The 11,493-nt window shown below is 50.1% G+C and overlaps 1 protein-coding gene across 1 annotated transcript in view; it reads right to left on the reverse strand.

Annotated features, from left to right (window-relative positions):
• Nucleotides 1-10,934, reverse strand: part of LOC138776540 (bucky ball-like) — a 49,244-nt gene extending 38,310 nt beyond the window's left edge. The window contains exon 1 of the mRNA XM_069956136.1: nt 10,561-10,934. The gene's annotated coding sequence lies outside the window, so the exon portion shown is untranslated. The remainder of the gene's footprint in view (nt 1-10,560) is intronic.
• Between the last annotated feature and the right edge of the window lie 559 nt (nt 10,935-11,493).

Raw genomic sequence — 11,493 nt, forward strand, 5'->3', positions numbered from 1 at the left:
GTCCTGCCTGATAAAACTGAGGAGTCAATTGAGTCCTGCCTGATAAAACTGAGGAGTAAGAGGATTCCTGCCTGATAAAACTGAGGAGTCAGAGGAGTCCTTCCTAAAAAAAACTGAGGAGTCGGAGTCAGAGGAGTCCTGCCTGATAAAACTGAGGAGTCGGAGTCAGAGGAGTCCTGCCTGATAAAACTGAGGAGTCAGAGTAAGAGGAGTCCTGCCTGATAAAACTGAGGAGTCAGAGGAGTCCTGCCTGATAAAAGGAAGGAGTCGAAGTCAGAGGAGTCCTGCCTGATAAAACTGAGGAGTCGGAGTCAGAGGAGTCCTGCCTGATAAAACTGAGGAGTCCTGCCTGATAAAACTGAGGAGTCGAAGTCAGAGGAGTCCTGCCTGATAAAAGGAAGGAGTCGGAGTCAGAGGAGTCCTGCCTGATAAAATTAAGGAGTCGGAGTCAGAGGAGTCCTGCCTGATAAAACTGAGGAGTCAGAGGAGTCCTGCCTGATAAAACTGAGGAGTCGGAGTCAGAGGAGTCCTGCCTGATAAAACTGAGGAGTCAGAGGAGTCCTGCCTGATAAAACTAAGGAGTCTGAGTTAGAGGAGTCCTGCCTGATAAAACTGAGGAGTCGGAGTCAGAGGAGTCCTGCATGATAAAACTGAGGAGTCAGAGGAGTCCTGCCTGATAAAACTGAGAAGACAGAGGAGTCCTGCCTGATAAAACTGAGGAGTCAGAGTCAGAGGAGTCCTGCCTGATAAAACTGAGGAGTCAGAGTCAGAGGAGTCCTGCCTGATAAAACTGAGGAGTCAGAGTAAGAGGAGTCCTGCCTGATAAAACTGAGGAGTCAGAGAAAAAGGAGTCCTGCCTGATAAAACTGAGGAGTCAGAGGAGTCCTGCCTGATAAAAGGAAGGAGTCAAAGTCAGAGGAGTCCTGCCTGATAAAACTGACGAGTCGGAGTCAGAGGAGTCCTGCCTGATAAAACTGAGGAGTCAGAGTCAGAGGAGTCCTGCCTGATAAAACTGAGGAGTCAGAGTAAGAGGAGTCCTGCCTGATAAAACTGAGGAGTCAGAGAAAAAGGAGTCCTGCCTGATAAAACTGAGGAGTCAGAGGAGTCCTGCCTGATAAAAGGAAGGAGTCAAAGTCAGAGGAGTCCTGCCTGATAAAACTGACGAGTCGGAGTCAGAGGAGTCCTGCCTGATAAAACTGAGGAGTCGAAGTCAGAGGAGTCCTGCCTGATAAAACTGAGGAGTCAGAGGAGTCCTGCCAGATAAAACTGAGGAGTCGGAGTCAGAGGAGTCCTGCCTGATAAAACTGAGGAGTCAGAGTCAGAGGAGTCCTGCCTGATAAAACTGAGGAGTCGGAGTCAGAGGAGTCCTGCCTGATAAAACTGAGGAGTCGGAGTCAGAGGAGTCCTGCCTGATAAAACTGAGGAGTCCTGCCTGATAAAACTGAGGAGTCTGAGTCAGAGGAGTCCTGCCTGATAAAACTGAGGAGTCGGAGTCAGAGGAGTCCTGCCTGATAAACTGAGGAGTCAGAGGAGTCCTGCCTGATAAAATTAAGGAGTCGGAGTCAGAGGAGTCCTGCCTGATAAAACTGAGGAGTCGGGAGTCAGAGGAGTCCTGCCTGATAAAACTGAGGAGTCAGAGGAGTCCTGCCTGATAAAACTGAGGAGTCCTGCCTGATAAAACTGAGGAGTCTGAGTCAGAGGAGTCCTGCCTGATAAAACTGAGGATTCGGAGTCAGAGGAGTCCTGCCTGATAAAACTGAGGATTCGGAGTCAGAGGCGTCCTGCTTGACAAAACTGAGGAGTCAGAGGAGTCCTGCCTGATAAAACTGAGGAGTCCTGCATGATAAAACTAAGGAGTCTGAGTCAGAGGAGTCCTGCCTGATAAAACTGAGGAGTCGGAGTCAGAGGAGTCCTGCCTGATAAAACTGAGGAGTCGGAGTCAGAGGAGTCCTGCCTGATAAAACTGAGGAGTCGGGGTCAGAGGAGTCCTGCCTGATAAAACTGAGGAGTCAGAGGAGTCCTGCCTGATAAAACTGAGGAGTCAGAGTCAGAGGAGTCCTGCCTGATAAAACTGAGGAGTCCTGCCTGATAAAACTGAGGAGTCTGAGTCAGAGGAGTCCTGCCTGATAAAACTGAGGAGTCGGAGTCAGAGGAGTCCTGCCTGATAAAACTGAGGAGTCGGAGTCAGAGGAGTCCTGCCTGATAAAACTGAGGAGTCGGGGTCAGAGGAGTCCTGCCTGATAAAACTGAGGAGTCAGAGGAGTCCTGCCTGATAAAACTGAGGAGTCGGAGTCAGAGGAGTCCTGCCTGATAAAACTGAGGAGTCCCTGCCTGATAAAACTGAGGAGTCTGAGTCAGAGGAGTCCTGCCTGATAAAACTGAGGAGTCAGAGTAAGAGGAGTCCTGCCTGATAAAACTGAGGAGTCAGAGAAAAAGGAGTCCTGCCTGATAAAACTGAGGAGTCAGAGGAGTCCTGCCTGATAAAAGGAAGGAGTCAAAGTCAGAGGAGTCCTGCCTGATAAAACTGACGAGTCGGAGTCAGAGGAGTCCTGCCTGATAAAACTGAGGAGTCAGAGTCAGAGGAGTCCTGCCTGATAAAACTGAGGAGTCAGAGTAAGAGGAGTCCTGCCTGATAAAACTGAGGAGTCAGAGAAAAAGGAGTCCTGCCTGATAAAACTGAGGAGTCAGAGGAGTCCTGCCTGATAAAAGGAAGGAGTCAAAGTCAGAGGAGTCCTGCCTGATAAAACTGACGAGTCGGAGTCAGAGGAGTCCTGCCTGATAAAACTGAGGAGTCGAAGTCAGAGGAGTCCTGCCTGATAAAACTGAGGAGTCAGAGGAGTCCTGCCAGATAAAACTGAGGAGTCGGAGTCAGAGGAGTCCTGCCTGATAAAACTGAGGAGTCGGAGTCAGAGGAGTCCTGCCTGATAAAATTAAGGAGTCGGAGTCAGAGGAGTCCTGCCTGATAAAACTGAGGAGTCGGGAGTCAGAGGAGTCCTGCCTGATAAAACTGAGGAGTCAGAGGAGTCCTGCCTGATAAAACTGAGGAGTCCTGCCTGATAAAACTGAGGAGTCTGAGTCAGAGGAGTCCTGCCTGATAAAACTGAGGATTCGGAGTCAGAGGAGTCCTGCCTGATAAAACTGAGGATTCGGAGTCAGAGGCGTCCTGCTTGACAAAACTGAGGAGTCAGAGGAGTCCTGCCTGATAAAACTGAGGAGTCCTGCATGATAAAACTAAGGAGTCTGAGTCAGAGGAGTCCTGCCTGATAAAACTGAGGAGTCGGAGTCAGAGGAGTCCTGCCTGATAAAACTGAGGAGTCGGAGTCAGAGGAGTCCTGCCTGATAAAACTGAGGAGTCGGGGTCAGAGGAGTCCTGCCTGATAAAACTGAGGAGTCAGAGGAGTCCTTCCTGATAAAACTGAGGAGTCGGAGTCAGAGGAGTCCTGCCTGATAAAACTGAGGAGTCCTGCCTGATAAAACTGAGGAGTCTGAGTCAGAGGAGTCCTGCCTGATAAAACTGAGGAGTCGGAGTCAGAGGAGTCCTGCCTGATAAAACTGAGGAGTCAAAGTCAGAGGAGTCCTGCCTGATAAAACTGAGGAGTCGGAGTCAGAGGAGTCCTGCCTGATAAAACTGAGGAGTCCTGCCTGATAAAACTGAGGAGTCGAAGTCAGAGGAGTCCTGCCTGATAAAACTGAAGAGTAAGAGGAGTCCTGCCAGATAAAACTGAGGAGTCGGAGTCAGAGGAGTCCTGCCTGATAAAACTGAGGAGTCGGAGTCAGAGGAGTCCTGCCTGATAAAACTGAGGAGTCCTGCCTGATAAAACTGAGGAGTCTGAGTCAGAGGAGTCCTGCCTGATAAAACTGAGGAGTCTGAGTCAGAGGAGTCCTGCCTGATAAACTGAGGAGTCAGAGGAGTCCTGCCTGATAAAATTAAGGAGTCGGAGTCAGAGGAGTCCTGCCTGATAAAACTGAGGAGTCGGGAGTCAGAGGAGTCCTGCCTGATAAAACTGAGGAGTCAGAGGAGTCCTGCCTGATAAAACTAAGGAGTCCTGCCTGATAAAACTGAGGAGTCTGAGTCAGAGGAGTCCTGCCTGATAAAACTGAGGATTCGGAGTCAGAGGCGTCCTGCTTGACAAAACTGAGGAGTCAGAGGAGTCCTGCCTGATAAAACTGAGGAGTCGGAGTCAGAGGAGTCCTGCCTGATAAAACTGAGGAGTCCTGCCTGATAAAACTGAGGAGTCTGAGTCAGAGGAGTCCTGCCTGATAAAACTGAGGAGTCAGAGGAGTCCTGCCTGATAAAACTGAGGAGTCAGAGGAGTCCTGCCTGATAAAATTAAGGAGTCGGAGTCAGAGGAGTCCTGCCTGATAAAACTGAGGAGTCGGAGTCAGAGGAGTCCTGCCTGATAAAACTGAGGAGTCAGAGGAGTCCTGCCTGATAAAACTGAGGAGTTGGAGTCAGAGGAGTCCTGCCTGATAAAACTGAGGAGTCTGAGTCAGGGGAGTCCTGCCTGATAAACTGAGGAGTCAGAGGAGTCCTGCCTGATAAAACTGAGGAGTCGGAGTCAGAGGAGTCCTGCCTGATAAAACTGAGGAGTCGGAGTCAGAGGAGTCCTGCCTGATAAAACTGAGGAGTCGGAGTCAGAGGAGTCCTGCCTGATAAAACTGAGGAGTCGGAGTCAGAGGAGTCCTGCCTGATAAAACTGAGGAGTCAGAGGAGTCCTGCCCTGATAAAATTAAGGAGTCGGAGTAAGAGGAGTCCAGCCTGATAAAACTGAGGAGTCAGAGTAAGAGGAGTCCTGCCTGATAAAACTGAGGAGTCAGAGGAGTCCTGCCTGATAAAAGGAAGGAGTCGAAGTCAGAGGAGTCCTGCCTGATAAAACTGAGGAGTCGGAGTCAGAGGAGTCCTGACTGATAAAACTGAGGAGTCAGAGGAGTCCTGCCTGATAAAATTGAGGAGTCAGAGTAGTCCTGCCAGATAAAACTGAGGAGTCGGAGTCAGAGGAGTCCTGCCTGATAAAACTGAGGAGTCGGAGTCAGAGGAGTCCTGCCTGATAAAACTGAGGAGTCGGAGTCAGAGGAGTCCTGCCTGATAAAACTGAGGAGTCAGAGGAGTCCTGCCTGATAAAACTGAGGAGTCCTGCCTGATAAAACTGAGGAGTCTGAGTCAGAGGAGTCCTGCCTGATAAAACTGAGGATTCGGAGTCAGAGGAGTCCTGCCTGATAAAACTGAGGATTCGGAGTCAGAGGCGTCCTGCTTGACAAAACTGAGGAGTCAGAGGAGTCCTGCCTGATAAAACTGAGGAGTCCTGCATGATAAAACTAAGGAGTCTGAGTCAGAGGAGTCCTGCCTGATAAAACTGAGGAGTCGGAGTCAGAGGAGTCCCTGCCTGATAAAACTGAGGAGTCGGAGTCAGAGGAGTCCTGCCTGATAAAACTGAGGAGTCGGGGTCAGAGGAGTCCTGCCTGATAAAACTGAGGAGTCAGAGGAGTCCTGCCTGATAAAACTGAGGAGTCAGAGTCAGAGGAGTCCTGCCTGATAAAACTGAGGAGTCCTGCCTGATAAAACTGAGGAGTCTGAGTCAGAGGAGTCCTGCCTGATAAAACTGAGGAGTCGGAGTCAGAGGAGTCCTGCCTGATAAAACTGAGGAGTCGGAGTCAGAGGAGTCCTGCCTGATAAAACTGAGGAGTCGGGGTCAGAGGAGTCCTGCCTGATAAAACTGAGGAGTCAGAGGAGTCCTGCCTGATAAAACTGAGGAGTCGGAGTCAGAGGAGTCCTGCCTGATAAAACTGAGGAGTCCTGCCTGATAAAACTGAGGAGTCTGAGTCAGAGGAGTCCTGCCTGATAAAACTGAGGAGTCAGAGTAAGAGGAGTCCTGCCTGATAAAACTGAGGAGTCAGAGAAAAAGGAGTCCTGCCTGATAAAACTGAGGAGTCAGAGGAGTCCTGCCTGATAAAAGGAAGGAGTCAAAGTCAGAGGAGTCCTGCCTGATAAAACTGACGAGTCGGAGTCAGAGGAGTCCTGCCTGATAAAACTGAGGAGTCAGAGTCAGAGGAAGTCCTGCCTGATAAAACTGAGGAGTCAGAGTAAGAGGAATCCTGCCTGATAAAACTGAGGAGTCAGAGAAAAAGGAGTCCTGCTGATAAAACTGAGGAGTCAGAGGAGTCCTGCCTGATAAAAGGAAGGAGTCAAAGTCAGAGGAGTCCTGCCTGATAAACTGACGAGTCGGAGTCAGAGGAGTCCTGCCTGATAAAACTGAGGGAGTCGAAGTCCGAGGAGTCCTGCCTGATAAAACTGAGGAGTCAGAGGAGTCCTGCCAGATAAAACTGAGGAGTCGGAGTCAGAGGAGTCCTGCCTGATAAAACTGAGGAGTCGGAGTCAGAGGAGTCCTGCCTGATAAAATTAAGGAGTCGGACGTCAGAGGAGTCCTGCCTGATAAAACTGAGGAGTCGGGAGTCAGAGGAGTCCTGCCTGATAAAACTGAGGAGTCAGAGGAGTCCTGCCTGATAAAACTGAGGAGTCCTGCCTGATAAAACTGAGGAGTCTGAGTCAGAGGAGTCCTGCCTGATAAAACTGAGGATTCGGAGTCAGAGGAGTCCTGCCTGATAAAACTGAGGATTCGGAGTCAGAGCGTCCTGCTTGACAAAACTGAGGAGTCAGAGGAGTCCTGCCTGATAAAACTGAGGAGTCCTGCATGATAAAACTAAGGAGTCTGAGTCAGAGGAGTCCTGCCTGATAAAACTGAGGATGTCGGAGTCAGAGGAGTCCTGCCTGATAAAACTGAGGAGTCGGAGTCAGAGGAGTCCTGCCTGATAAACTGAGGAGTCGGGGTCAGAGGAGTCCTGTCCTGATAAAACTGAGGAGTCAGAGGAGTCCTTCCTGATAAAACTGAGGAGTCGGAGTCAGAGGAGTCCTGCCTGATAAAACTGAGGAGTCCTGCCTGATAAAACTGAGGAGTCTGAGTCAGAGGAGTCCTGCCTGATAAAACTGAGGAGTCGGAGTCAGAGGAGTCCTGCCTGATAAAAACTGAGGAGTCAAAGTCAGAGGAGTCCTGCCTGATAAAACTGAGGAGTCGGAGTCAGAGGAGTCCCTGCCTGATAAAACTGAGGAGTCCTGCCTGATAAAACTGAGGAGTCGAAGTCAGAGGAGTCCTGCCTGATAAAACTGAAGAGTAAGAGGAGTCCTGCCAGATAAAACTGAGGAGTCGGAGTCAGAGGAGTCCTGCCTGATAAAACTGAGGAGTCGGAGTCAGAGGAGTCCTGCCTGATAAAACTGAGGAGTCCTGCCTGATAAAACTGAGGAGTCTGAGTCAGAGGAGTCCTGCCCTGATAAAACTGAGGAGTCTGAGTCAGAGGAGTCCCTGCCTGATAAACTGAGGAGTCAGAGGAGTCCTGCCTGATAAAATTAAGGAGTCGGAGTCAGAGGAGTCCTGCCTGATAAAACTGAGGAGTCGGGAGTCAGAGGAGTCCTGCCTGATAAAACTGAGGAGTCAGAGGAGTCCTGCCTGATAAAACTAAGGAGTCCTGCCTGATAAAACTGAGGAGTCTGAGTCAGAGGAGTCCTGCCTGATAAAACTGAGGATTCGGAGTCAGAGGCGTCCTGCTTGACAAAACTGAGGAGTCAGAGGAGTCCTGCCTGATAAAACTGAGGAGTCGGAGTCAGAGGAGTCCTGCCTGATAAAACTGAGGAGTCCTGCCTGATAAAACTGAGGAGTCTGAGTCAGAGGAGTCCTGCCTGATAAAACTGAGGAGTCAGAGGAGTCCTGCCTGATAAAACTGAGGAGTCAGAGGAGTCCTGCCTGATAAAATTAAGGAGTCGGAGTCAGAGGAGTCCTGCCTGATAAAACTGAGGAGTCGGAGTCAGAGGAGTCCTGCCTGATAAAACTGAGGAGTCAGAGGAGTCCTGCCTGATAAAACTGAGGAGTTGGAGTCAGAGGAGTCCTGCCTGATAAAACTGAGGAGTCTGAGTCAGGGGAGTCCTGCCTGATAAAACTGAGGCGTCAGAGGAGTCCTGCCTGATAAAACTGAGGAGTCGGAGTCAGAGGAGTCCTGCCTGATAAAACTGAGGAGTTCGGAGTCAGAGGAGTCCTGCCTGATAAAACTGAGGAGTCGGAGTCAGAGGAGTCCTGCCTGATAAAACTGAGGAGTCGGAGTCAGAGGAGTCCTGCCTGATAAAACTGAGGAGTCAGAGGAGTCCTGCCTGATAAAATTAAGGAGTCGGAGTAAGAGGAGTCCAGCCTGATAAAACTGAGGAGTCAGAGTAAGAGGAGTCCTGCCTGATAAAACTGAGGAGTCAGAGGAGTCCTGCCTGATAAAAGGGAAGGAGTCGAAGTCAGAGGAGTCCTGCCTGATAAAACTGAGGAGTCGGAGTCAGAGGAGTCCTGACTGATAAAACTGAGGAGTCAGAGGAGTCCTGCCTGATAAAATTGAGGAGTCAGAGTAGTCCTGCCAGATAAAACTGAGGAGTCGGAGTCAGAGGAGTCCTGCCTGATAAAACTGAGGAGTCGGAGTCAGAGGAGTCCTGCCTGATAAAACTGAGGAGTCGGAGTCAGAGGAGTCCTGCCTGATAAAACTGAGGAGTCAGAGGAGTCCTGCCTGATAAAATTAAGGAGTCTGAATCAGAGGAGTCCTGCCTGATAAAACTGAGGTGTCGGAGTCAGAGGAGTCCTGCCTGATAAAACTGAGGAGTCAGAGGAGTCCTGCCTGATAAAATTGAGGAGTCGGAGTCAGAGGAGTCCTGCCTGATAAAACTGAGAAGACAGAGGAGTCCTGCCTGATAAAACTGAGGAGTCAGAGTAAGAGGAGTCCTGCCTGATAAAACTGAGGAGTCAGAGGAGTCCTGCCTGATAAAACTGAGGAGTCCTGCCTGATAAAACTGAGGAGTCGGAGTCAGAGGAGTCCTGCCTGATAAAACTGAGGAGTCAGAGGAGTCCTACCTGATAAAACTGAGGAGTCCTGCCTGATAAAACTGAGGAGTTGGAGTCAGAGGAGTCCTGCCTGATAAAACTGAGGAGTCCTGCCTGATAAAACTGAGGAGTCGGAGTCAGAGGAGTCCTGCCTGATAAAACTGAGGAGTCCTGCCTGCTAAAACTGAGGAGTCGGAGTCAGAGGAGTCCTGCCTGATAAAACTGAGGAGTCAGAGGAGTCCTGCCTGATAAAACTGAGGAGTCGAAGTCAGAGGAGTCCTGCCTGATAAAACTGAGGAGTCCTGCCTGATAAAACTGAGGAGTCTGAGTCAGAGGAGTCCTGCCTGATAAAACTGAGGAGTCAGAGGAGTCCTGCCTGATAAAACTGAGGAGTCAGAGGAGTCCTGCCTGATAAAATTAAGGAGTCGGAGTCAGAGGAGTCCTGCCTGATAAAACTGAGGAGTCGGAGTCAGAGGAGTCCTGCCTGATAAAACTGAGGAGTCAGAGGAGTCCTGCCTGATAAAACTGAGGAGTTGGAGTCAGAGGAGTCCTGCCTGATAAAACTGAGGAGTCCTGCCTGATAAAACTGAGGAGTCTGAGTCAGAGGAGTCCTGCCTGATAAAACTGAGGAGTCGGAGTCAGAGGAGTCCTGCCTGATAAAACTGAGGAGTCGGAGTCAGAGGAGTCCTGCCTGATAAAACTGAGGAGTCGGAGTCAGAGGAGTCCTGCCTGATAAAACTGAGGAGTCGGAGTCAGAGGAGTCCTGCCTGATAAAACTGAGGAGTCAGAGGAGTCCTGCCTGATAAAATTAAGGAGTCGGAGTCAGAGGAGTCCTGCCTGATAAAACTGAGAAGACAGAGGAGTCCTGCCTGATAAAACTGAGGAGTCGGAGTCAGAGGAGTCCTGCCTGATAAAACTGAGGAGTCAGAGGAGTCCTGCCTGATAAAACTGAGGAGTTCGAGTCAGAGGAGTCCTGCCTGATAAAACTGAGGAGTCCTGCCTGATAAAACTGAGGAGTCTGAGGAGTCCTGCCTGATAAAACTGAGGAGTCAGAGGAGTCCTGCCTGATAAAACTGAGGAGTCGGAGTCAGAGGAGTCCTGCCTGATAAAACTGAGGAGTCAGAGGAGTCCTGCCTGATAAAATTAAGGAGTCGGAGTCAGAGGAGTCCTGCCTGATAAAACTTAGGAGTCAGAGGAGTCCTGCCTGATAAAATTAAGGAGTCAGAGGAGTCCTGCCTGATAAAACTGAGGAGTCAGAGGAGTCCTGTCTGATAAAACTGAGGAGTCCTGCCTGATAAAACTGAGGAGTCAGAGGAGTCCTGCCTGATAAAACTGAGGAGTCAGAGGAGTCCTGCCTGATAAAACTGAGTAGTCGGAGTCAGAGGAGTACTGCCTGAGAAAACTGAGGTGTCTGAGTCAGAGCTGTGACTTACCACTCTACAGCCCTGGATGTAACTACCATTATCTCTCCACATTACACAAATGCAGCCATCTTGTGGATGGTTCTGGGTAAGTGTACGTGTTTACAGTCCTGGAGGGGGCCTACAGCATGTGGCAGGGGTGGGTGCACCGTGCTGCCCATATAGAAGAGGGCAGTGTGCCGGCAGGACCTGGCTGCTGAGGAGGGCGCCCCAGTAATGGCGGCACTAGTGGCCTGTACCTGCTGGCACACACATCAGCCGCGGCCGGCAGCGCCACTCATCACAGCATCCATAGGTTCAGCTCTTTATTTCTATTGAGTTACACAGCAGTCACAGTACACGATGCGCAGCTCTGCTTATGGCCATACACAGGCTCAGCCCAGTCCCGATAATACTGTATTGTTATTGGCGCCGCTTAGTAACCGGGCGCCATCTGCTCGCAGCCACTGGTGAGTCACTCATCAACGGTATCGAGTCTAGAACAGTCCACACGCGGGAGGAAGGCGAGGGGAATCACGTGCTCACGAGATGACGTTAAAGAAGGCCTGGCGGAGGTAAGGAAACGACGCTAGGAATGTCGTGACGTCATTAGCATCGGTCTGAGCGCTTCACTGCATAGAACATTTTAAAACACTAGAGGTGACGCTTCCTAAGCCCCGCCCTTAGGGTCCTACTGGCGCCATTTTAGCGAAGGTACTATAACCGCGTTCGTAGTGACGGATATTCTAGAAACTCTCGGGACGCTGCGTGAAGTCGGAAGTGTTACGTACACGACTTGGTCTCCACGCAAAATGCTGTGTAAACTGCAAGTCTGTTAGGTTTAGACTGGAAGACCCCCCCTAGCACGACACTTTGTTGCCTATGATTTCATAAAAAGCGCACATCAATATTGGGGCTTCCCCTCATCAAATATGTCCGCCTCAGCGATGCAGCTTTATTTGAAATGAAAGCGATTACAAAACGCAATCAGGAGGTAGGGGGCGGGGCCTAGCGCGCTGGCGATCATCAATCACTGGCTGGAGACGCTCTTGCGTACTTCCGAAAGCCTCTTCCCTTTTTTTTTTTTTTATTTTAATGAAACTTTATTAAAAATTTACACAAAATTGTCCCAAAATTGCACCACCGCCTTCCTGCATTCTCCGCCTCGGTGTTTGTCTTTTCTCTTCCTCTCT

This window comes from Dendropsophus ebraccatus, unplaced genomic scaffold, assembly GCF_027789765.1.
Source record: "Dendropsophus ebraccatus isolate aDenEbr1 unplaced genomic scaffold, aDenEbr1.pat pat_scaffold_424_ctg1, whole genome shotgun sequence".
Taxonomy (NCBI): Eukaryota; Metazoa; Chordata; class Amphibia; order Anura; family Hylidae; genus Dendropsophus; species Dendropsophus ebraccatus.